This window comes from Pelodiscus sinensis, chromosome 5 (assembly GCF_049634645.1).
Source record: "Pelodiscus sinensis isolate JC-2024 chromosome 5, ASM4963464v1, whole genome shotgun sequence".
In the NCBI taxonomy this organism is placed as follows: Eukaryota; Metazoa; Chordata; order Testudines; family Trionychidae; genus Pelodiscus; species Pelodiscus sinensis.
In genome coordinates this window covers 13,263,313-13,289,860 of record NC_134715.1, presented here as the reverse complement: position 1 = coordinate 13,289,860, position 26,548 = coordinate 13,263,313, and the positions used below count along the sequence as shown (strand labels likewise).

The 26,548-nt window shown below is 46.3% G+C and overlaps 1 protein-coding gene and 1 long non-coding RNA gene across 8 annotated transcripts in view; both read right to left on the bottom strand.

Annotated features, from left to right (window-relative positions):
• The window catches only part of ARHGAP24 (Rho GTPase activating protein 24), a 339,006-nt gene that overhangs the window by 254,326 nt on the left and 58,132 nt on the right, over positions 1-26,548 (bottom strand). The window lies entirely within an intron of this gene.
• Positions 1,973-9,101, bottom strand: LOC142829531 (uncharacterized). Its single transcript, XR_012904018.1, has 2 exons — positions 8,438-9,101; positions 1,973-8,231 (listed from the first exon to the last, which is right to left on the bottom strand). It is a non-coding gene; the product is annotated as an uncharacterized LOC142829531 (long non-coding RNA).

Below are 26,548 nucleotides of genomic sequence, written 5' to 3'. Positions count from 1 at the left end.
CGGATCCGCACTTACGAACGGGGCTCTCTCGCCCCGGAGCTCGCAGGCAGCGGTCCGCCACCTCGACCTCCGGGGCAAGAAAAGCTGCTCCCGGTGCCCCTGGTCTGCTGGGGACCGTCTCCAGCAGACCAGGGGCACCGGGAGCAAAGCCGCAGGGAGCAAAGCTGCGGGACTAACCCAGCAGCACCCCAGCTGCTCTGTCCCAGGTGTCCCGGATTCAGCCGCTGCTGAAACTGACCAGCAGCGGCTGAATCGGGAACGCCTGGGGCAGAGCCGGACTATCAGAAGGGGGGGTTATGAGGGGTCTGGGGTGGCATCCCCCGCCACCACACCCCAGATCCCTCATAGGCCCCCCTTCCGATAGTCCAACATATCTGATAATCCGGCACCCCCTAGGTCCTAAAGGTGCCGGATTATCAGAAGTTTACTGTAGTTCTCTCTCCTATATGTACATACAAACACCAATGACAGTTTATGTCCAGAAATTGGCCTGACCTAATACATTAGATCTAAACACCGGCATACTTTATAATGCTTATTACTGACATTGAGATATTAATTCTGTAGCATAAGATAATCTTTCTAAGTGGGTTCTCTTGGTATACTGTAAATGGCATACAAGTCTCAGAAGGGTAGCCATGTTAGTCTGTAACTTTAAAAACGAATAGTTATATATATATATATATATATATACACACACACACACACACACATATATATATATAAAAATGAGCTTTGGTCATTATAAATGGCATATTTCTTTTCTTAGTAATGAAAATCTTCAGACAGCTGCAGCAAACTGCCATTCTACAGTACATGGAAAAAACACTGCATCACACCTAATGTTTCATCCTCTCTGTAAAGGTGGGAGATGGAATAGCATTCCTGAGTGGAAGCACAACCCCCACCTTCCTTCCATCAAGATCCAGCTGACTTCTACAGCCCTACCATAGGCAATTATTTACTAGTAGCTCCAGCAAAGTGTAAGACACTGAGCAGATGCACCTAGTTCATTAATTTCCTGATTTTAAAGGACTATACAAAGTAATAACACAGCAAGCGTAGTAAGTTTAATCATCTTCCCAATTTTAAATGCTCTTTTTAAAATGTGTATGTCTAGAGCAGATAGCTAAATGTAGCAGATGAGATTTGAGTTGCTCAAATGTCAGAGAATTCTATCAGTCAGATGAAATGAGTTCCAAAACTGAATATTGTTAATTATTCATCACCTCAATTGCCAGCTTTTATTGAAGACAATCTTATCTCATAACCTCTTCTGCCCAAATTAATGAAATGAAAAAGAGAAAATTAATTCTGTCATGGTATAGACTTCAGCTTTTTCTGAAAGGGAAAACATTATGTTGGCTTAAAGATCAGTTTAGAGATTGGTTTCCATAGAATTTCACCTTTATATCCCTAAGAATTCTGTAGCATGGTGAAATTCAGTTAGTTAGTAATTCCGCTGCTAGGAAAGGGAAGTTATAACCAGGAATGGCAGCCTTTGGTTTATATTATTAATTATTGTTAAATGTCAATTTCACTTTACACAAAGAAATAGATGAAAAATATCAATCAATAGTAATCAAACAGGGCTCTTTGCTCCTCTTCATAGCAAACTTCCCAGAACCTGTGCTTTCGGGGAGATGGTATCCTGAACCCCTCACCTGCGCAAGAAGCTCTGCAGCCCAGTGTCTTCATCCCTGTTCACTCGCTCACTGGTCAGGAGGAAGGGGACATTTCCAAGCTGAGCTGGCCTTCCTTATCATGGTCCTGGTATAAGATCACTGCTCTGCCCTGTGTATTCAGTTGCTCTTATACTATGCATCCACAGAGATCCACTATACCAGACCCCACAAAGAGGCCCCTGTATCCCTACTTTAATTGGTCCTGCAATAAGTCCCTGCAGCTGAACCATCACTGGCATAGATGGTCTACATAGAAGTTACAGAACCTTTTTTAAAAAAAAAAAAAAAAAGTCAACATTTTGCCAAGCCTCAATCCCCTTTTTCATTGAAACCATACTGTTGTCCTAATGAATATCACAACAGGTATGCACTGCAAACAAAGCAGGAGTTGATAACATGAAACTTTAAAACAAATAGGAATTTAGACAGGGGAGATTTCAGTAGCAAAGCTGGTAATTAATAGTCAAATCTCAACAACATTTTTAAAAGAAAAAGAATAGGCCAGTTTTTAAGGCATTTGGGTACCCACAGATAGAGTATGTTGTAGTAATTGTATTCTACTTGTGAGCTCAATTAGAAAACATAAAATTTTATTAACATTCACAATAACCTATTATTTTATGTACTTAAAAATAACCATACAATGAGTTATGCTCATTTCAATAAATGAGTTTTATAAACAAGCATATAGGAAGCAGACAAAAAAGCTGAATTAGTCCAAATGAAAGGGGGCTGCTGATTTGATTCAAGGATTGTTGTAATCATGCTTAGTAAAAATAGAAGATTATAGGACAAGAATTTAGTAGATCAAAGTGATAGAGATGCAGCCGTGTTAGTCTGGTGTAGCTGAAACAAAAGACAGAACTATGTAGCACTTTAAAGACTAACAAGATGGTTTATTAGGCGATGAGCTTTCGTGGGCCAGACCCACTTCCTCAGATCAACATGTGGAAGAAAAGCGGCACAACCATATATACCAAAGTGATACAATCAAAAAAAAAGTGAACGCATGTGAAATTGACAAATCAAATTTTAGAACAGAGTGGGGGTGAGGGGGGAAGGTAAGTTTCTGTGAGGTAATGACATTAGGGGTGATAATTGGAGAAGCTATCTTTGTAATGGGTGAGATAATTAGAGTCTTTGTTTAAACCCATACATAAAATGTCAAATTTAAGCATGAATGACAATTCTGAAGCTTCTCGTTGAAGTCTGGAGTTTAACTTTTCTTCCACATATTGATCTGAGGAAGTGGGTCTGGCCCATGAAAGCTCATCACTTAATGAACCATCTTGTTAATCTTTAAAGTGCTACGTAGTTCTGTCTTTTGTTTTAGTAGATCAAAGTTATTGTGATGGGTATTAGATGGACAAAATAATGAGGTGGTAAACTATCCTTTCCTTTTGGGGGTTTGTTTAAAAAAAGATGTTATAATAAAACAAACTTCTTCCGAAAGAGCGCGTCCACACACAAAAGTGCATCAAAAAAGCGGTCTCCTTTTTCGAAAGAGTGTCCAGACTGCTGGTGCTGGAGTCTTGCAGAGACACGTGCTTAAAGGGACCCCCTAGACAGCTGTTTCTCTGCTTCTGCTGTGTGCTTGCTACCTCTTCAAGAGACAGAAAAGCTCTTGTAGTGCCTGCTGTGGTTGCCCTGCTCTTTTGGATGCCACAGCTTTTTTATTGGAGCCATGGAGCCAGAGCTGCCCCTGGGCATGCGATGGCCCCACACGGCCATGCTGTAGTTTCTGCAGAACTTTGTGCCAGCTCCCTTCCTGGTCCTGACCAAGCTTGACCCCAAGCTCATTGTGGGGATCCTCTTCCTGCTTATGGGAGCTGCACTCTGGTAACCGCAACCCACTGTGGAGAGGTGTTTCTGGAGGCTGGACACCAGTTCCAACTGGTGGGACCGGCTGGTCATGGAGTGGTGGGACGATCAGGAGTGGCTCTAAAACTTCCACATGCGGAAGGCCACCTTTTTGTAGCTGTGTGCCTGGCTCGCCCCTCCAGAGAGGTGACACCCACCTGTAGCGGGTCGCAATCGCCCTCTGGAAGTTCACCACCCCCGACAGCCACGAGGTGGGGAAGATGTTTCCCCACCCCCCAGGATCTGGTGCAGCTCCTGGTAATAGGGGCAGGTGTGGTGTTCTGCCCTGAGTGCAAGCTGCTCTCTCTGGCCCGGACGTATCCCTGGCGGAGCTCCTTAACCTTACTCCGGACCTGTTCCAAGGTCCGGGGTGGATGTCCATGCTCCGACAGGGACTCGGCCATGCACTCAAAAATATCAATATTGCGCCACTTGGAATGGAGATCCTGCAATGTCTCCTTCTCACCCCACAGCTCGAGGAGGGACAGGATCTCTGCTCCAGACCAGGAGGGTGCCCGCCTCTTGGTTCGCCTGGGTGGGTCCTGGGACTGCTCCCTGTGAGGACCAGGGGGATCTCGGGGGGCTTGTGGCTCCACCATGGGTGTCAAGGCCTATGGCAGGAAGAACCTCACAGTGAGTTGTTGCTCTCAGGCCGGCTTCTTGCCACAAGGCTTGTCCAGGGTGCCTGCAGCTTTAAGAGGGGCCACGAGACAGGAACTATAGAGTTCTGATTAATTTGGATGGAGTAGCCAGCAGGGCACCTGTGATTTCTCCTGGAGGCCTCTTCTTTCGAAAAAAACCTTCCTCCCCGTCCACACATGCCATTTTCTGAAAAAGCTCTTTCAGAAAAAGCCTTCTTCCTCGTAGAAAGAGGATTACCAATGCCGGAAAAACCTCTGGTTTCTTTCAACTTACTTTTGAAAGAACGTGACTGCAGTGTGGCCGTAACTCAGGTTTTGTCGGAAAAACTCTGTATCCCACCTTTCATCCCAGCTTCTCTCGTTTTACCGCATCTTCCCTGACCCCGAAATAAAAGGAGCAGATCAGATTGAATAACATTTTTTCCAGGAGGATGGCAAGCTTAAAACAAACATCATATCGTTACATCTAGGCCTCAGCTCAGCAGTGGAAATACCTACATGCCAGCAAGGGGCTGACAGAATTATGGCTCCCTGGACAAAGTGGTGTGGGGAAGCAACACCATGCTCCCAGAAGGAGTAGGGCCTTGAGCAGAAGGTTCAGCTTCTCCCCCCCCCCCCCCCCCTTACTGATTCCTGGATTGTGCCATGATTTTGAATTTCTGAGCCCCAGGCCAGTTATCCTTTTTACTCCTGCTGTCAGTGGGCCTGGCTACCAGCATCACAAAGCACATAAATCCTTTTTTTGCCTCTCCTCCCTAGTATGGTATTTTCTGCCCCACTATTTCTTTCCTCTTGTACTATGCATCCATTCTCTCAGCTGTTCATCAAGCCCTGAAATCAACTGCATTGAATCAGCATAGTGTGATGAAATGACCACAACCCTGCCCTGTGTAAAAGAAAACCTCCCAGAAGACAATGTCCCTGACCAAAGAGCAAACTTAGACATTTTGACACACACACCCCTACCAATCAGCATCGTTAGGTGCCTAAATCCTTTTGAAAACCTGCCCAGTGATCAGTATAATCTTATTTACACATTTTTCCACAGCACCGCTGTGATATGCTACCCATATTTCTAGATGAGGACTCTGGAGCAAACAAGAACTGTGAGCTCGAAGATATAACACTTCAGAAATGTAAGCTTAGTGTATTTTAATAGGTAGAAAAACCAGTGATGTCTGACTTATGTAGCTGTTAATCCTTGATGCACTCTTAATGCATTAAACGTTCCCAGAATCTTGAGCCGCAAAAAGCACATTAATGATACTGAAACATTCATAAGGATCTTCCCCAGTGTCAATTCACAGCAACAGACATTGAAAAAGAAAGAAAAAGCTACATTGCACACTATAGGCCTGGTTTGCATTTGATCTTCAGCTTAATACACTGTTCTGGTAGGGTGAAAGAGAAAAGCAGAATGGTCTCCACACCAAGAAATGTCCTCAGGCTGAAAGGTTCCCTGGATAGCACTGAGTCTGCCAAAGGAATTCCATGCCACATCCTCACATCTAAACATAGAGACTCTGGACACAATACTGCTGAGTTGCTGCTGCTCTTGGCCCTTTCAGCAGTCCCCAGGAATTCTGTATTGGAGCCTACTTTAGTGCCTGATACCAAAGAAATGCATGTTGGGATAAACATTGGATAGGTTTTTCTGGACATATTTATTTTATTTCAAGCTAAACTACCAGTATTTGTACTTATGTATTTTGTGGTAGGTTTTTTTTTTTTATTTAAGCTGCTTTGGAAAAAGCACTTTTTAAAACTTCTTATTCTATGATGCAGAGCACTAACACAAAAGTATATGCTTGGACAGCAACCAATGCTAATGTAAGCTCCAAGATAGTCACAAATAAATCCATGCTAAAACTATCATATTTGGAGATATAAACTGGAAAATTATTGATTTGTGCCTGAATAGATCTGATTATTTATTGTAATATCTTTATTTCCCAGAAGTTTGAGCCTTATTTGAAGTCCCCAAAATGAAATCTCACAGAATTGATTTCTGATACTTTCTAGCAAACCATGTCATTTTTTTCTGAGTTTTGATTTCCTGAAAGCAAAGTGCCCATTTTAGTTAAATTAAACTAAACTAGTTTTTCTTATAAAAGCAGTGCTAGAAAATATACACAAACATCTCTACTTGACTTGAATTGAAGGTCCTCTCAGCCAGTGAAAGGAAAGGTGATAAAATAGGAAAAAGTACTAGCACTTGAAATCCAAACCTCTCTTCCCTAAATTGTTGTGTACTTCCATTACAGTCAGAGGCAGCTATACAGCTAACTCCCGGCTTCCTGATTTGGAAATGGTAGTCTAGAGGGCCCTGTATTCCAATGCACAGAGAGTTATGTAAACCAATCAACACATTTTGAGATGAGATTAACCCTGTGGGGCACCAAAGCTGAATCAAAGAGTTAATTAGCTTGGGAAGAGAATGAGTATCATCAGCAGTACAATGAGGGTGAAGAGTCCTCCCGTGAACAGCCTTTGAAATCGAAACTTGAGGTTACAGTTTAGTCAGAATATAAACTAAACTTTCTTACTTCCTTCAGAAATGTAATTTCTTCTCCCCCCAGCACTATTACAAGGAGTGCTAGAACAATCTCTATTGTGGGAGTGTTAAGCGTCATTTAACCAAACTGTAAACCTTGTATCTGATGGAAACCACTTCAAGCAGCAGCATCCTCAGCCCTCCTACTTTCAGCACCTCTGATCATTCGGTCTCCTAAACATTACTTCAATTCAAGGTATATAAAGGTATTTTTGATCTCAAGCATCTCTATCATCTCTAGATGGATATATCACGTTCCCATAAGCACTACATGCTCTAAAAAGATGGGTTAACCAGTAACACTTAAAAGCAAAGCTTTATCAGCATGGTTACATGCTCTTTGACAGTAAAAGAAAAAATAGCTTCCAGAGAGATAGCATTAATACATATATCTCTGACTCTGATCTAACACATAAAACAATGAGAGATTTCTTTTTAAGGCACAGCTGCATACTCTCTATGCTATTTCTTTTAAGAACTGCCACTCAAGCATCTTCCCTTCTCTTCTGTCTCCTTGCAAAGTGAAATTGTGACTAGATCAGGGTCAGTCTTGCCTTGCCATGTGAGAAACCTGGACTTGATCTCTGTTGCCTTTGGATCTGCATTCCTAATACATCTGCCAATACAATGCTACATACATGGTGCCTAAATATAAGAGCTATAATTATTTCCACAAAAGGAATTAGACAAACTACTCCTCCTTTGGTGAAAATCATTACTCTGTCTGGGTTCCCCTCAGTTGTCTTCAAGATCAGTTCCTCTGAGTCAGTGTGTTGCTCCAGTGGGGAAGATCTATAAAAAGACATGTGGATGTGGCAGAGGTGCTTAATGACTTCTTTCTTTCCACTTTCTCCAAGACAATTGGTGCTGATTAGATGCTAGCATAATGAAGGCTAAAGAATGTGAGGTTGGTTCAGAAGTTAAAATAGGAAAAGAAGAAGTTAAAATTACTTTCAGAAGTTAGATGTTTTCAAATCATCAGGGCCTGATTAAATGCATCCTTGAATATTGAACAAGCTGACTGAGAGGTATCTGACCCATTAGCTAATATATCTGAAAAGTCATGAAAGACAGAGGAGATTCCAGAGGACTGGAAAAGGGTAAATATATCATGCCCATCTATAAAAGGGAAATAAGGACAATCCAGGAAACTTTAGACCAGTCAGCTTAACTTCTGTGCCAGAAAAGACAATGGAGCAAATAATTAAGAAATCCATTTGCAAATATCTGGAAGATAATAAGGTGATAAGTAACAGTCAGCATGGATTTGTAAAAAACAAATCATGTCAAACCAAGCGATAGCTTTATTTGATAGGATAACAAGCCTGGTGGACGTGGTATATCTAGACTTCAGAAAGCATTTGATATGCAGTCCTGCATGACTTTCTTATAAATAAACTAGGAAAATACAATCTTGATCCAGCTACTCTTGATCCAGAATAATTGGAGAAATGGTCTAAGGTAAACAGGATAAAATTCAATAAGGGAAGACTGAAAGAATTGGAACAAAATACAGGTCTATGTAGCACTTTAAAGACTAACAAGATGGTTTATTAGATGATGAGCTTTCGTGGGCCAGACCCACGAAAGCTCATCATCTAATAAACCATCTTGTTAGTCTTTAAAGTGCTACATAGACCTGTATTTTGTTTCAGCTACACCAGACTAACACGGCTACATTTCTACCACTATTCTACATGAAAGAATTGGGTTTGTTTAGTCTGGGAAAGAGAAGACTAAGTGGGGACATGATAATATCTTTCAAGTATCTAAAAGGTTGTTACAAGGAGGGGAGAAAAATTATTCTTCTTAACCTCTGATAATAGGACAAAAAGGAAACTGCAGCGAGGGAGGTTTAGGTTGGACTTCCTAACTGTCACAGTGTTGTGAACTGGAATAAATTGCTTAGGGAAGCTATGGAATCTCCACCATTCACGAATTTTAAGAGCAAGTTAGACAAACTTGTCAGGGATGGTTTAGATGTGCCTGATGCTGCCCTGAGTGGAGGGAACTGGTCTTGATGACCTATCAAGGCCCCTTCCAATTCTAGTATTCTATAAAAGATGGGCAAGATCTAGGACTATGCTGCTTTCTGGTGCTATGGAGATTCACAGATGACAGTCCTTTACCAAGATGCCTTCCTAAGGACCACTAGCTGCAGAGTTAACATTCATTGCTGTTGCTTTTACAAAGTAAAGAGAGAGATACATGCTCTAAGGGTATGTCTACACTTGCAGCCTATTTTGGAATAGGGCTGCAAATGTTGGCATTCGGAATCGCAAATCAAGCCTGGGATTTAAATATCCCGTGCTTGATTTGCATCTTCCTTGCCGGGTGCCATTTTTGAAATTTACAAGCCCAGAATAACTGCCCGTGTCTACACGCGGCAGTGAAATGGGCATTCGAAATAAAGCCCTATTTCGAACTACCTGTTATTCCTCCAGCAATGAGGTTTAGCAGGTAGTTCGAAATAGGGCTTTATTTTGAATGCCTGTTTCACTGCCGCGTGTAGACACGGGCAGTTATTCCGGGCTTGTAAATTTCAAAAATGGCACCCGGCCAGGTAGATGCAAATCAAGAGCGGGATATTTAAATCCCGGGCTAGATTTGCAATTCCGAGTGCCTACATTTGCAGCCCTATTCCAAAATAGGCTGCAAGTGTAGATATGTTTCAGCTACACCAGACTAACACAGCTACATTTCTATCACTAGTACTGAGTTTGTTCAAGTTGCTTACCAACTCTCTTTGAACTGCAGTGATATGTGGCTTAAATGGTAGTTTTGTATAAGAGGGTAAGTAAAATAGATGAACTCAGCATACTAAAGAATAAGACACAGTCTAGGTTCACAGTAAGCACTTTAACAAAGATAAGAATTGTGGCATGTAAATCCTTGAAGCTTGCCAAGCTATACTATACACAGTAAACAAACAAGTAGGGAGCTTAAGAAATATTTCAACCTCATACCAATGAGCCAGTGACCAAAATCAACAGTTGCAATGGTCAGTTACAGAGAAGTAGCTGTATTAGTCTGTTTCAGCAAAACAGACAAGGAGTCTTCTAAGGAGTCCCATAGGGTCAGCTGTGGAGACCCCTAGAGTGGCACTGCTATATTAGCGCATATACACCACTGCCAACCCTACACCTCCCTCAGTTCGTTCTTGCCAGCTACTCCAAGGCTACGTCTACACTGGCATGATCTTGCGCAAGAACTCTTTTGCGGAAGAGTTTTTATGCAAAAATTCTTCCAGACGAGAGTGTCTACACTGGCATGTGCGTTTGAGCAAGAGATGTGCTTTTGCGCAAAAGCATCCATGCCAGTGTAGACACTCTCTTGCACAAGAAAGCTCTGATGGCCATTTTAACCATAGGGCTTTCTTGCGCAAGGAATTCATGTTGCCTGCCTACACTGACCTCTTGCGCAAGAACAGTTGCACAAGAGGGCTTATTCCTGAGCAGGAACATCAAAGTTCTTGTGCAAGAAGCACAGATTTCATACATAAGAACGTCAGTTTACTTGCGCAAGAACTCCCCGCCAGTGTAGACAGGCAGCAAGATTTTACGCAAAAGCGGCCACCAATGTAGACACAGCCCAACAGTAAGGAAGGAAGGTGGGTATTGAAATTGAAGTGAACACCACATCTCGAAGAACACCAGTTATATGAACAGAGAACTGTCTTTTCTTCTTCGAGTGCTTGTTCACATCGGTTCCAATCAAGTGATTCCCAAGCTTCTACCCCATGGATGTGGGGTCACAGGAAGGAATCACAGATTGACCCACTGCCTTACCGGCAGATACATTCTCCCTAGAAAACCTATCAATGGTGTCATGGGCCATGAACTTGTGATATAGAGAACCACATGACTGCCCTACAGATCCCCTGAAAGGGAACTTGTGCCACAAACAGTCAAAGAGGCATGTGCTCTAGTCGAGTGGCCCATGACTGGGGGAGGGTAACCCCTGCCAAATCATAACAGGTGTGTATGCACTGTACTATCCAGGATGATATACACTCTTCTTTCATGCTTTCTACTATGGCCATGAGCAGTTGCATGGATTCCTGAATGGTTTCCTATGATCAATATAGAAAGTTAAGGCCCTTCTCACATCAAACGTGTGCAGCACCCTTTGTCTAGCACTAGAGTGCGGTTTTGGATAAAAACCTGGGAAAAAGATATTTTGACCCAGATGGAACTGGGAGACAACCTTTGGTAAAAGGTTTAGATGGGGAGTCCTCTACCTGAGGAAAATTGAGCTTATCATGTCTATTCTGACTGACCACTAATGAACCATGAAGGTCCTCTTGAGGGCATCACTTAGCATGTTCTGCAACCCTAAAAGACACTGGGCTTCTAGATGGATCATGTGCTTTACGCAATAGTGCCAAAAATTTGGGGCTTCAAGGCAAAGGTGGGAAAATCTCCCTCCCACCACCACCACCACTTGCTTGTTTCTATAAAACATCATAGTCATATTGTCCACACACCCCAACATGGTCCTGCATCTGAGGGCAGAACACCTAACAGGCCTATCTGACTGCCTTCAACTCTTTCACATTGATGTAAAGTACCAGGTCTGTAGGAGATCACATCACTTGGGTCCTCAGGTACCCCAAGTGAGCTCCCACCCCAGGTCCAAAGCATCTGTTACCAGAGTCAGGGTGGGCACCCAAGGGGTGAACTCTACCCTTTCTCCCAGGTTGAGTGGGTCCACTCACCACCTGAGGGTAGATATTTCACACTGTGGGATGGATACTACCAAGTCCAGACTGTTGCGCCTCAGTACCTAGACTGAAGTGAGCCACCCTTGGAGGGGTCTGAGATGTAGTTGTGCATATCTGAGCACGTCAGCATGACACCATATAACCCAGAAGGCTGAGGCACATCCTCACGGTTGTAGTGGGGTATTGGGTGAGAGAGCATTCCAAGTTCCGTATCATCTGAGACCTTGGTTTCTGGAAGTGTCACCCTTCCCTGAGTCGAGTCTAGAGTCGCTCCAATGTACTCTGTTCTTTGCACTGGACTCAGTACTGTCTTCTCCTCATTGAAGAGAATGCCCAGGGATCTGAATAGCTCTAATGCAAGTCTCATATGTGCGAAGAGCTGCTCCTGAGAGGTAGGGGAACACTTGGACACACCTCTTGCACAGAAAGGCTGCTGCCACTGCCATGCACTTGGTAAATACCCAGGGGGTGGGCAGTGAACAGGCCAAAGGCTAGTACCATGAACTGATAGTGTTCACTTGCCACTATAAATCTGAGGTAGCATCTGTGACATGGGAAGATCGATTTTGTAGAAATATGCGTCTTTCACGTTGAGGGCAGCAAGCCAGTTGCCTAGATCTAGACAGGGAATAACGGTGGCCAGGGAGACCATTCTGAACTTAATTTTCCATATGTAGTGGTTGAGGTTTCTCAGATTGGAGACTGGTCTTAAACAGCCTTCAGTATTAGAAAATAATGGGAGTAGAACTCCTTGCTCCTTTCCCTTGGGGGGACATCTTAAATCACACCTCGCTCAAGGAGTGATCAGACCTCCTGTTGTAGGAGATGCTCATGAGAGGGATCCCTGCAGATGGGTGAGGAAGGGGGGTGGAAAGAGGGTAGGAAGGAGAATTGCAGGGATTATCCCACTCTGAGTGTGCAGAAGACCCAATGGTCCGAGGTAATGCTGGCCCACACACTGTAAAGTGGGATAGTCTAGCCGAAAACAATTGGGAAGGATATGGTAAGTGTGCTGCACTGCCCTCAGGTGCACCTTCAAAAGCCCTGTTTTGGGCCTGGAGTTATTCCCCTGGTTTGGTTGATGGGACAGGGTTCTCCTATTATTGTTCCTGTTGCACCTGCGCTGATGTTCTGGGCACAAACCTCTGCTGAGGAGGTTGGGGTCTAAAGGGGCGCCTTTGGGAAGCCAGGATGTACATTCCCAAGGATTTCATGATAGCTTGGGAATCCTTAAGGGAATGCAGCTTTGAGTCTATCTGCCCAGAGAACAGACACTTGCCTTCAAAGGGGAGATCCTGTAGGGCCGTGGTCCCCAACCCGGTGCCCACGGGCGCCATGGCGCCCGCCGGGCTCTTTACATGCGCCCGCGGAGCAATCTGGGCTGGCAGGTGCCAGCCCCGAGCGCATGGCTGGTCCCGGCCCCGGGGGCGCCGCGCGTGCCCTGGCCACGGCCCCGGCCTTGGCCCCGCGGCGCTTACGGGGGAGCACCGGCCCTGGGCGCGCGGCGCTTGCCGGGGGGCGCCTTCCCCGGGCGCGTGGCTATGGGGGGGCCCCGCCCCCGGGCATGCGGCTGGGGGGGGCCGCCCCCGGGCGGGCAAGTGTCCCCGCCCCCTGGCGGGCGTACGGCCACGCCCCCTGGCGCCCGCCAACCTGAAAAGGTAGGGGACCACTGCTGTAGGGTGTACTGGACCTCTGGAGGGCTAAACAAGGTTTGCAGCTATACCGACCAACATATGGCCACCCCCATCAAAAGCATTCTTGCCACCAAGTCTGCCGAATCCAGGGTCACTTGTAGAGAAGTCCTGGATATGGTGTGACCTTCCTTCATCAGGGCCCCAAACTTCTGATGAGCATCATGTACTTTGAGAGCGTCTCTCATGACTTAAACATGTAACGACTGAGAATCGCCTGCTGGTTTGTGATCCCCAGCTGTAAGCCCCTGGCGGAGTACATCTTTCTGGTGAAGAGGTCAATCTTTTTGGCTTCTTTGGCCTTGGGAGCCAGGGCCTGCTGTTCCTGACACTCTCTCTCACTGACAGCTGACACCACAAGAGAAGAGGGGCGGGGGCGGGGAAAGAGGAACTTGTATCCCTTGGAAGGACAAAGTATTTCCTCTGCACACACCTTTTGCTGTGGGAGGAATGGATGTGGGGGTCTGCCACAGGACGTTATACTTAGACTGAATAATCTATTATTATTGGCAGAGCCATCCTTGATGGCCCCTCTTGGGACAGAATGTCCACCATAGGGTCCTCCGCTTCCTCTATTTCATCGACAGGGAGGTTCATGTTCTGGACTACAAGAGTTCTTCGTTGGCCCTATAGTCAAGCAGAAGGGGCCCTGCTATGGAGGTCCAGAGAAGAGGAAGAAGTGTGTGGTAGTGATAGATCCCCAAAGGCTAGGAGATGACGGGCATGAGCCTCCCCACCAGCCTACCCTGCCATCCTTGGTGTGAGCACTGGTCTAGTGCCTCAATTAGTGGGCTATCTTCTCCTGGGGGATGAGACGTGGTGGCCAAATGTGTCCTTGAGTATTGTCTAAAGAAAACAGCAGCACAGGGCCAAGATCTGATCCGTCCTTCATTTTACCCCACAGTACTTCCACTGACATAAGTGAAAATACTTGATTTAAGGGTTCATCTACACTAGAACTTGGAAAATGCTCCCTATTTTGGGTAGACAGAGGCACTAGCTCTTCTCAGGTTGGTGCCCTAAAATTAGTGGTGTAGCCAGAGGTAGCTCAAGCCAGCCATCCTGCACAAATATGCTTAGATCCCCTGCTGTGATGCTATCTGTGAAAGTCCCAATCCCGACAGATAACCCCAAGGAGTCAGAAATGAGGGGTTAAAGGTAAGTAAAACACAACCCCAGAAATTGATTTTTTGTATTCAGTTTAACTTTAAGCCTCCAAAATACATAACATTTATAGCTATAACAGGCACTTAAATCTCTTGTGGTGGTTAGTTAGAATCCTATCCCTGCCAATCATGCACTTAAGAATGAAGGCCTCTAAACAACCTCAGATCTGGTGCACCCCAGGAAGAAGGTCCGAGCTGAGATCAGGGTCTCATGATGCTGGGTACAACCTGAACATGTAATTAAGAGAGAGACCCTTTCCTGAAGACTAAACAGATACAAAAGGCAAATGGTGGAACAGAAGAACTATATCAAGGGGGCAACTGAATCACAAAACGTAAATGACAATGAATTGAATTGAAATTTATCCCCACCCCAGTCCCAGACCAACGCTGTGACCACAAAATCATCCTTCCTCGTTTTTAGCTTACAAAACCTACGGCGTCTGGACAGTGTGCACACTTGCTGTAACACATTCTTAAAGAACACATCACTCGTAATGACTATGGTGTATGACCAATTTCACGAAAAACATGTCACAGACAGTGAAATAAATCCTTGTGCATGAAATCTGATCTTCTCCAACTCAGCTAAGCTAGGAAGAGACAGGGCTTGCCCTTCCCCTACAGAGCTGTTAACGAAGGAGATCAGACCCACCTCCACAGGCAGAAGTGACACCCTTTTACACCCGCAATATCAGAGCTGGGCTCTAGGCTTCCCAGTGCTTAAGGCACTGTGCTCAGGGCACCCAGGCTAAGAGTTGCCAACACCTGCATCCCCTGTCATGGCTCTAGGCTGCTACTTCTGCTCCAAACCCCGCTCCAGCTGGAACTCCGGGCATCCACTCTCCCAGCTCATTCCCAGCTTGAGCATGCCTCCCTTGGCTCCTGCCTGGACTCAGGGACCTGACAGTGACTCCAGCCAGGGTTTTTTGCCATAGTCAGTTCCTGCCTGAGCTCCAGGCTTCTGGCCCCCCATGCTGTATCTCCTGCCTGGGCTCAGGATAGCTAAGCTCCAGAGTTGCCATCGCCTCCCTCTCCTGCCCCGACTCAGTGGCCTGTGTTGAGGGCTTCCATTCCCTACAGCCCCAGTCAGGACTCATAGCTCCCCAGCTCCTGAATTCCAGGCTTCCCCTTTCCACAGTTCCTGCTGGGCCTCAGGATTGTCCCCAACCCCATTTGAGTACAAGAACGGCACAAGTAAATGAGATTCTGCTATCGGAAACAGACATAGCAAAACTTGTGTTTCCTAATCTGAAATGCATTCAAACAGTGTGTTAGAAAGTTAGATTTCAATGTAAACGTGAGAGGGTTTATACTCAACTTATATAGATTATGAATGATCAGAAGGGAAAAAACAAAAGTCTTAGTTAAATCTTGAAAGTGGAAAGGTATGTTGTACAATAGTGTCTGTTCTCTCCAACAGATGTTTCAGGAAATGGAAAATCAGACTAAATCAGGGACAGATGGTCTAAATCCAGAACATGCTTCGTGTTTGCAAGCTATATCCAAAACTGACCTTGCACATTGAAACAGTGATTCCCTCCCTTGACTAGTTAATGCAAAATCAAAAGCCATGTGGGAAAAGGAAAATAAGAATAGAAGCTGAATGAAGAAAAAAATAGAGTCTGCCACTATACCTGACTCTTAGCATGACTCTGGTAAGTCACAATAGATCTAAGGCTCCAGTTACAGATCTAAGAAAATGAGGTAACTATTTAAAATTTCAATTTCACATTTTAGTTTGTTTCCAAGGCAATTTGAAATCCTTCAACTGAAGATGCTAGAGAAGTTCATTATTATTATGGGAGGTTAGTAGAAACTCAGCACCTTTGAAAAATCAGGCCAATTAAGAAAGCCTACGGTATAGCACCAATGTTCCTTTTCACTGTATCCATGGTAAAGACAATATTCCATTCATTTTTTAAACCAAGTTATATTTATCTGATAACAAAAGCTGTTTTCTGAAAATACTCTCATTACTGACAGGGTCTCATCCTAAATGTTGTTCATCTCAGGAAAGTCCCACATTAGAGTACTTAGTCCAACACTATCAGTTTCTGAAAATATTTCAAAATAATTTGTCCTCCTGTATAATTCAGTATTTTCACCATCAGGACTATACATTTCTATGAAATGTTCAATGTAATGTCATCTGATATACATTGGAAGACAAATGAATCATCACTCAAGTGCAGAAAACCTCCTTGTCAGTGTTGTAACCTGTTTTCTGTTTGTGCTACATGGGGTGAAAATGTCTTTAATTTATTTACTCTGAGTTCTTTTAAGTTACTGTATAAAAGGAATCATCAAATACCATTTCTTTAGTGTTGGGTGGAGATTTGAAAACAATGTTTCCTATTGCCTTTGTTAGAGTAAATGGTGATATACCCTCCTTCTTGAATTATAATAGCAATATATAATCACCAATATCCAGGGGTGACTTGGAGGCCTGATTCTAATTATAGAATTTTTCAAGTTAATGACACAGTGAACATACATTTTAAAAAAAGTGTAAAGGCTAAGGTATCAAAAGTGCACTCTATTTTATAGTTCAGTTTTAAGTACTTATCTTCCATATGAATACGTGTGCATGAAAAGTTGTAACCGGGTGAGTATATCCTGCACTAGACCAGAAAGGGTTGACACTGATTGTCCTTCCCCTCCCAATCTTAGGAAAATTAGCTTAGTAATGTGAATGTGCTTACATCAAAGATGCTTTGTGTGTGAATCTGTTAATAATGTTAAATGTGCTAATGAAAATCATTACTGGTGCCCCAGAAGCCTAATGCCTTTGTGATGGACTCAATAACGTGTAAACAGCCTTGTTTGTCTTGTAAGTCCAAATGGTGGTTGGTCATAGAAACATGTGTGACCATACCACCTGGTATTGGAATCTATTTTGAACCTGGTGTTTTTCCATGGGGGGGTGGAGGAGGGAACATTACAGTATTAACCCCTTCTGGTCTAATGCAGGATATACTCACCCTGTCACAATTTTTCATGTGAATGTATTCATATAGAGAATAATAAGTAATAAAAACTTGACTATAAAAAATTGTTTGGAAAGTTTGGGAATGCAAATTTATGTAAATTGAAGTCAGTAGAGATCCTCTGGTTTTATACCAGTAGTTTATAACGTGAGGCACAACATTGCACCACAACAGACATCCATTCTGTATATATCATCACCCACCATTCCTGTTCAGTATCTGCACAAAGCTTGAATTATATTACTTCTGGCAAGAGGAATGAACTTTGAACTCTATTAAAATTCTACTGAGAAATGGGGAAACACCATCATTTTTATAAGCCAGTTAGAAAGTACGTGGATTAGCAAATTTCCACTGCACACAAAAATATTATCCATTCCAATCCTACCTGTAAGAGAAGGTAACAGTTTCTTTCATTATCCATAATTAACAACAGTACTGAAGAGATTTTCCTCCATTGGCAGGCTCAGTTTCAATTTATGTAATTATCATATTAACTTCTATTTAACACTTCCATTAGACGTTTTGCATTATTTTAATTAGAAAGTTCAACTGAACTGTTTCCCATAAGCAGCTAACAGAAGCCTTAAATGGACTTCTCCATTAGAATCATAGGACTGGAAGGGACCTCGAGAGGTCATCGAGTCCAGCCCCCCACCCTCAAGGCAGGACCAAGCTCCGTCTACACCATCCCTGACAGATGTCTATCTAACCTGTTCTTAAATATCTCCAGAGAGGGAGATTCCACCACCTCCCTTGGCAATTTATTCCAATATTTGACCACCCTGACAGTTAGGAATTTTTTCCTAATGTCCAATCTAAACCTCCCTTGCTGCATTTTAAGCCCATTACTCCTTGTCCTGTCCTCAGAAACCAAGAGGAACAAATTTTCTCCTTCCTCCTTGTGACACCCTTTTAGATATTTGAAAACCGCTATCATGTCCCCCCTTAATCTTCTTTTTTCCAAACTAAACAAGCCCAGTTCATGAAGCCTGGCTTCATAGGTCATGTTCTCCAGACCTGTAATCATTCTTGTAGCTCTTCTCTGTACCCTTTCCAATTTCTCCACATCTTTCTTGAAATGTGGCACCCAGAACTGGACACAGTACTCCAGCTGAGGCCTAACTAGTGCAGAGTAGAGCAGCAGAATGACTTCGAGTTTTGCTTACAACACACCTGTTGAATACAACCTGGAATCATATTTGCTTTTTTTGCAACAGCATCACACTGTTGACTCATATTCAACTTGTGGTCCACTATGACCCCTAGATCCCTTTCCACCATGCTCCTTCCTAGACAGTCGCTTCCAATCTTGTATGTATGGAACTTATTGTTCCTTCCTAAGTGGAGCACTTTGCATTTCTCTTTATTAAACCTCATCCTGTTTTGAATTATGTCCCTATCCTCCAAAGAAGTTGCAACCCCATCCATGACATGAAATGGAAAGCACAAAGTGAGAGACACTTTAATTTGATTTGTACACAAGAGACACTCCCGTCACACAGATATCTGATGAACTGCACACTGATTTTAGAGGCCAATTACTCAGTTTTAGTCAGAGAGGGGCACAAGCCAAAAACTTTACTATCTGGATTAGTGTTCAAATCTAGTACTTCCTCCCTAGTTTTGGCCATGATCTTGGCAACAAATAAGCTTGTGTGTAAGGCTTTTTCAGTCAGAAGACCAGGGCATAACAAGAGCCAATGTCTAGAAGCTGAAGTTCAAGAAATTCAAACACTGAGGGTTGATTAACTATTGGAGCAGATTGCCAAGCCATGTGGGAGATGCACCATATTTGGCATTAGTGCAAGTGCTACTGGAATAATACAGTGTTCATTTCTGGTATCCACAGTTTAAGAAGGAAATTGAAAAATTAGAAAGGGTTCATAGATAGGTCACAGGCTTTACGAAACTACTGGAAAAAATGCCTTATAGCAAAAGACTCGAGGAGTTTGGTCTATTGCATTTTACAAACTGAAGATTCAGAGATATGGTTTGGGAGAGTGTCATGATGCAGACACTCAAAGCCATGGTGCCTCCTGCTGGTAGCCCTGTGTGGCAGCCTGAGAGCAGGGGGCTGCAGAAGCCAGGTGGAAGGCACTTACACGGGGAGTTGGGTGTGTGGGTTTATGTTCCTGGAGTTGGCTTCCAGAGACTGCAGCCCAGCCATTAGGGAACCTGAAGCCCATCTGGAGTCAGCCTGGAGAGTGGACTGACCGGAGCACCTGCCACCAGTTAAGGCTATACCCACACAATAAAAACCTTCCCTCAAGCAAGGCAGGGGGAAGGAGTAAAGGGACAGACCAGAGGAGAGGCAAGGCAAAGCAAAGAGCTGAGCAGCCCAGCCCAGTCAGCCCAGCCTGGGGGACAACCCACGGCAGCTGGCAACAGGGCCTGTTCCAAGGCTTCAGGGAGGTGGTACCCAGGAGGGTTGGGGAAGTGGCCCAGGGAGGGGGCCAATATTCAGTGGAGCAAGGATCTAGCCTCACAGCCCACTTGGGGCTATTCCCCTTTCCCCTAGGGCCCTGGGTTGGAGCTCAAAGCAAGTAGGTGGGACCAGGTTTCCCCCCCCCCCCCCAACTCCCTTCCCGGCTGGTGGGCTGCCAGTAAGAAGAGGCAAGACCCCATGGACTAACAGAGGGACAGACCTCCAAAAACTGGACTGGCCGATGATGAAAAGGGCTCTTGAAGTGGGGTATTCTTGCCTTCTTGGCAGTGGTAGGGACACCGCAAGCTTCTGAGGCGCACGCAAAGACCTGCCAGGAAGTGCAGGACCCATGGGGCTTAGCCCAGACTTGCCACGCCTGGGAATTAGCTTGTTAATCTGTAGGGAGCCTCTCTGGGGCACCTGTTTCCCCCTCCCCTCCGGTCACTCCATTCTCCAGTGCCAGACTTGCGTCACTCTCAAGATCATGGCATCCTCTTCAAGACACTGCCCTCCAGCAGTACCCACTACAGTTTCTCATCTCCCTTTTGGTCCTCCCCTCCCAGGGAACCCCCAATTCCCATATACCCACCTTGCCTCAGTGACCCACTGCTCGTCTTCATCTAGCCCCTGCCACAGGGGCAAATTTCACTCTGAGATGGCCACTCATCATTGGAAAGGGGGTGTGGACCTGCTGCCTCCTTCTAGCTTGGCTGTCTCCCTGCAGCCCAGTATACTGAGGCCTTGCCTCAGGCCCTGCAGCCTGGGAGTGAGGCCAGCCCAGGGCTCCCCAGCTCTGCCTGCCTTTCCCCCATACCGCTCTATCTCAGGAAGCTCCCAGCTTCCCTGGAAGCCAGGTCCCTCCTGTACCCCAGATAGAACAAGCATCTCTGTCTCTGCCTCCTTCTGTCTCTCCCTCATTTATACAGCCTCCAGCTGGGCCCTCATTGGCTGTGTCTCAGTGGTGGCCTTTGATCTCAGCCCTCTCCCAGGGCTGATTTTTTGCTTTAAAGGGCCAGTGTAGGGCAGACTCCCCATCACAGGGAGATTTTGGGTTAGGGTTGCCAGGGGTCCGGTTTTCTACCAGACAGTCTGGTATTTGCACCCTCTGTCCAGTAAAAAATTCAGAAAATCCCAGATATGTGCAATGTCTGGTATTTTCTGAATTTCCAGCTGGCGCCAGATGGAAGCCTGGCGGGCCCCCCCCCCTTACTCCCAGCCCCCCTTCCTCCCAGCCAGTCCCTGACACCCCCCCCCCCACCAGCTCTGCTTCCCACCTCCCTTTCCTCCGGTCCCCCCTCCTCCCATCCAGCTCTGCTTCCCGCCTCCCCTACCTCCCAGCCAGCCCCGTGGTCCCCTCCCCCACCAACCCCCCCTGCCTCCTACCCACCTTCCTCCTAGCCAGCCTCACCCCCCTCCCGGCCGGTCCCCTCCCCACGATCAAGTGTGTCCGGTATTTTTTTTGGGGAGGGGGGTCTACCTGGTAACCCTACTTGGGGTTGGATGGTATGATGAGATTCCCCCTGCAAGGAGTAGCCAGGCTGATGGAGGCCAGGGTGAGGTTACTGTGTTGTAAGCAGGCTTCTGGTGTCACGGGTCCCAGTCAAAGCTGCACAGAATAGAAGCACTCTCTCTCATCTGAAGAATCCTCAAAGCATCACATACACAAACAGTGGAACTCCCAAAGAGTAAAAGCACAACTCTGTGTATTACACAAATATAATGAAGAGGGATAGATGATAAACAAAGAAGCTACAGGTGGAAAATTCCTGATTGGACTCAATCTCACTGCATATACAGGGTTCCTCTCTATAGCACAGTTTTTAGCCATTTGTCCAATCTGGTTCTGAAGAGTCATTTAAAGTTTTCAACAGAAGCTAGAGTCCTGTAACTAGCACAAATAGTTTGAAATCTCTTGAGATTTATTACTCCCCCCCCCCCCCATCTGCTTTCTTGCCTAGAAAAATGGTCAAGTCCGTGTAAGTTGGTTTCATACATAATACTCCACTGCTAAATCCAATTTGCAAAACATGTTGCTCGTTTCTGTAATCTCATGGGGTGTATTTCTTTCTCTATTTTTAAGCTATCCAAGTTTCTATTTACATGCCAGAAGCCCCCCCCCCCCCCAAAAAAAAAGTCTTCCTAATCTTTTTCCTGAATTGCAAGACATCTTTGCATTGGAAATCTGTGAAACTACAGTAACTATAAACTTATTACAAAATTTACATCAATCATATAAACAAAACAGAGCATCACTTATAATTACAATAAGAGAGCATTGTGTAGTAGATATCACCAAGGTGTATATTTTTTAATTACCCAACATTTTTCAGGAAATCTAACTATCCAAAGTGATTGCCACCAAGTATATTGACAGCTGGAACAGCAACCTTTAAATGATTATCCAACCATGGGCGGCAGGTTAGTATAATTTTTGGTGGTGCCCGTTAGCCACGCCCCCTGGCAACACATCCCCCCCCCCCCATTGGCCACGCCTCTGGAGGTAACACGCTCAGGGAAAGATTGACACATGACCAGAAGTAAAAGGTGTTAGGTCACCTCTCTCGAAGGGTTTTTCCCACCATCCTCCTACCAACAGGGATTAGTTTGGCCCCCACCAAACCCCATGCAGCTATCCTGCAGTTGCATTAATCCAATGTGTGTGACTAACTCGGGGGCAGAGAGCTGGGGAAGTGTTCCCTCTAAGGCTATGTCTACACTTGCGGCTTCTTGTGCAAGTACAGCCGTTCTTGCGCAAGAACCCACAGAGCAGCCACACTGCCCGTCCACTCTTGCACAAGGAAATGTACAGTATGGCGTGGTAAGAGAGGGCGTCTTCCACAAGAGCTACGCTCTTTTCTAACAGGTGTAAGTTCTCTTGCACAAGAGGGCAGCGTGGATGCTCGGCAGGGATTTCTTGCGCAAGAAACCCCTATGGCTAAAATGGCCATCAGAGCTTTCTTGGGCAAGTGTCCACACTGCCATGGATGCTCTTACACAAAAGCACAGCTCGCACATGGCAGTGTGGATGTGTTCTTGCACAAGAACCCTTGCGCAAGAAACCGCCAGTGTAGACATAGCCTAAGTTTCCTCCCATGAGCAGAATGAATTTTGAATTGTGCACCAGTAGTGAGTTCATGTGGCTTGTTTGGATGTGCCACTGTGACACCCAAGTTATTAATAAATATTTTTAAACCTTTGCCTTCTCTCTGCTGCCATGTCTCCTCCTCTTGTTCTATCAGCTCCCCTGGTGCCTGCTGTCCCCCCAACCCCTCAACTTCCTCTGCTGTCCTGACTCCTGCAACCTGCCCCCCTCCATCAGCCCGTCTCTCCCCCCCCATGCCCACTCCTCCAGTAGTCCCACTCTGATCATGTGAGCTGCCCCTCCTCATCCCCTCTACTAACCCCTCCCTCTAAACACCTGCCCTGCCTCTCTCCTCTGATCCTGGTTCCTCTCCTGAAAGTATCTGCCCTTCTGCTTCACACCCTGGCACCTGCACTTTCCTTTACCCCTGCACCTTCCTGGTGTCTCCCCCTTCCCTCACTGCCCCTGCCCCCTTTTTCCCTGATGTCCACCCCCTCACCACCCTCTGCCCCCGTTCTCCTCATGCCTCTGTGGGGATGGAGCAAGTCGTGTGTGGACACTTTCCTCATGTCCATTCCTTCTTTCAAACCTTCTCCCAGCATCTCTCCCTCCACCCTCTAGTCCCCAGTGCCCTTACCCTCTCCTCTCCCAGCATCACCCCGTCCCCCCTCCCACTGACACCTCCCCTCCTGCCCTTTGCCTCATTGTTTCCACTTGGTGCCCTGGCATTTGTCTCTCCTGCACCTTATCCCTTGGTGCCTTCCCCTTTCTTCTCCTGCCCTGCTCCGCCTCCCCTCCGGACAAGCCCCTTCCTTCCTATTTTTCCCCTTCCCCTCCCCAACCTTCTGCCTTCCAGAGTGTGTGGGGGGCTGGAGTCTGTGGAGCTGCTCCAGCTGCTGGCCCAGGGCCAGGCGGAAGGTCTCCAAGAGACACATGAGACCATAGTAACCACCAGAGCCCCAACACTCTGAACAGGACCCGCACACGGAGGCAACGGAAGCCACATTTATCCTCCAGGTTCAACATCCCACCTGCCCGGGAAGTGTAGCTCCCCAGAGCAAGCTGTGTGGGGCTGAACTGGTGACTCCTGGTTGAGCCGGATGCCTTGGGGTAGAGCGGAAGCCCTGTACCATCCCGAGGATGTTGTGGAGCCGCTGCCGGACTCACTCGCGCTTCGCAGGACCATACGTGGGACTGACAATGTCCCAGGATCAGCATGTGCCGGGGTCAGTCCTGCTCCCCGCCGGCAAATTTGCTCCTCCCCTTCCCCCGCTTTCCCTGACCCTTCCCAACCAGCACTGCTGCCCCCGACACCCTCCCAGCCACCCCTGCTTCCTGCTGCCCAGTCCTCCTCTTCCCAATCTCCCCTGGCCAGCCCTGCTGCCCCCGACACCCCTCCCCCATTTCTTCCAGCCAGCCACACTGCCCCTCCCTCCCCCATCTCCCCAGGCTAGCTACACTGTCCCCACCTGCCAGCCCCACCCCTCCCCCCTCATGGCCAGCATTTTTTCCCTGGGTGGGCTCTAAGCAGCGGGCCCCCACCCTGTGGGCAGTTCCGGAGCCCGGCCACCAGCAGCCCAGCTCGGGACCAAGCCCAGCGCGCAAGGAGCAGCTGCAGCAGCTTTGCCCAGCCAGGCATTCCCTCCGGAGCGGTGCGGCCCGGCCAGTGGCGAGACTCCGGGGCCCCAGCACCGAGGGGGCGGCTCTCGGGCTTGGGGCACACGATGGGCCACCGGGGCGCAGGTGGGCGAGTGGCGCTGGCGAGGCAGGAAATTTGGACACCCCCCTCCTCCCGTGAGCGGCTCCTCTGCCGTCACCAGAGCTGCACTTGAGACGGCGGCCAGCAGTAGGGGTACATGGGCGGGGGGGCCCACAGGGGGGAGAGGAGGAGTTGCGGGAGTGTGCACAGGAGGGGGCGGCCAGCTGGAGGGGGCATATAGGTGGTGGGAAGGGGCTGCACTCACCCGAAGCCTCCACCGGCTTCATGGTGTGCGACCCCGGCTTTTCAAGTGCCCAGGGCTGCCAGAGCATGCGCAGCAGTGCCAAGGCGCGCTGGGCTGCGCAGCTTCTGACACCGTGGCTGCCGGTGTCTTCTTGCGGGGGGGGGGGGGGGGGGGGGGGAGAGAACCCAGCTCCAAATATTGGTGTAGCAGGACCCCCAGCTCTAAATATTGCTGGAGCCTGGGCACTACGAGCCCATAGATCTTGCCGCCCATGTAGCCAGCTATTACACAAAGAAACAAGTACCTACTTTGCATATATACAGCATGTGAGCCCACTTTTCTTGTAAGCTAAACGGAATTCTGTACTATGTAAAGTTCACCCAAAACTAACACAAGCTAAGTAGCACACGTGGGTTCCCTGTGTTTGAGAGCCTAACTGGAGACTATTTAAAGGGGCCTGGTTTTCAGGGGGTGGTTGAGCACCACCTTTGCATCTCCAGAATTAGCTACAGAAGCCTCTATATGCAACTACATCAACTCAGCATAATTAAAGTGTGTTCCTGATACTTTTTTCCCCCCTGGGTGGCCATTTCATGCCTGTTTAGATCCCCTTTACTGGCCAGAATTCAACATTAAGACCTTCAACTTAACAGATATTAAACTAACATAAGTCCAGAATGCACCCCAAAATAGTGAAATGAGTTTGCCCATCACTACTTATGTCCTCATGCCAATAGTGCTTCATCGAGATTCTTGATTTCTCCCTAGGAGACTAGTATCAAAGGGGTAGCCGTGTTAGTCTGAATATGCAAAAGTGATGAGGAGTCCTGTGGCACCTTATAGACTAACAGATTTATTGGAGCATAAGCTTTTGTGGGCAAAGATCCACTTCGTCAGATGTATGAGACTGGTTTCTTGACTCAAAGCTAGTCTTAAAAGTTTGTGATATAGCAAAACTACTCTAAGAAGACCACACTGCAAAGATTCTTATCGCTAGTTGCAAAACTATAAAAACACCACTACTGAGAAGGCACCATCCCTCTCCTCCCCTGTCTTAAAACCAGACATCGCCTACTCAGACGTCACGGAAAAACAGTAGAAATGGGAAAAACCTGTTGATCAGCAGCATCCAAACAACAGCTGTATTATGAAATGGAGAATGTGAAATGTTTCTCTCTAGCTACCCACTTTTTTTGGCACGATGCTTGACCTTCAGAGCTGGCACAAGCTTGGGCCTCAAAGCAAAAAAGGCCAAGGAATAGAGCAGTGAGTAGACTTAGGAAGTTAAACAAAAAATGAATATTTACCAATTTCAGAAATTATTCAGTATTATCATAAAGTAGTTACTTCTTCCTAGCTGGTATTATTCTTCAACATTGTATTAATCTGCTCTGCATCCATTTATTGTTATTATTAGGGGGAGGGATAGCTCAGTAGTTTGAGCATTGGCCTGCTAAGCCGAGGGGTGTGAGTTCATCCTTGAGGGGGCCATCTGGGGCAAATCTGTCAGGGATGGTACTTGGTCCTGCCATAAAGGCAGGGGACTGGACTCAGTGACTTCAAGGTCCCTTCCAATTCTATGAGATAGGAACAACAACAACAATCTATGATTATTCCTTTCATTTCTGTCTACAATAACTAACCAAATCTGTGTATACACCTACCTTCATATTCAATAAATGAAAACATCCTTTAAGTTATTTCAAGGGTATCATATGAAAAGATCGTTGCTACTCTGACTGATCAAACAGATTAAGGGAAGGACTGTTGTCTTTGATAATAATA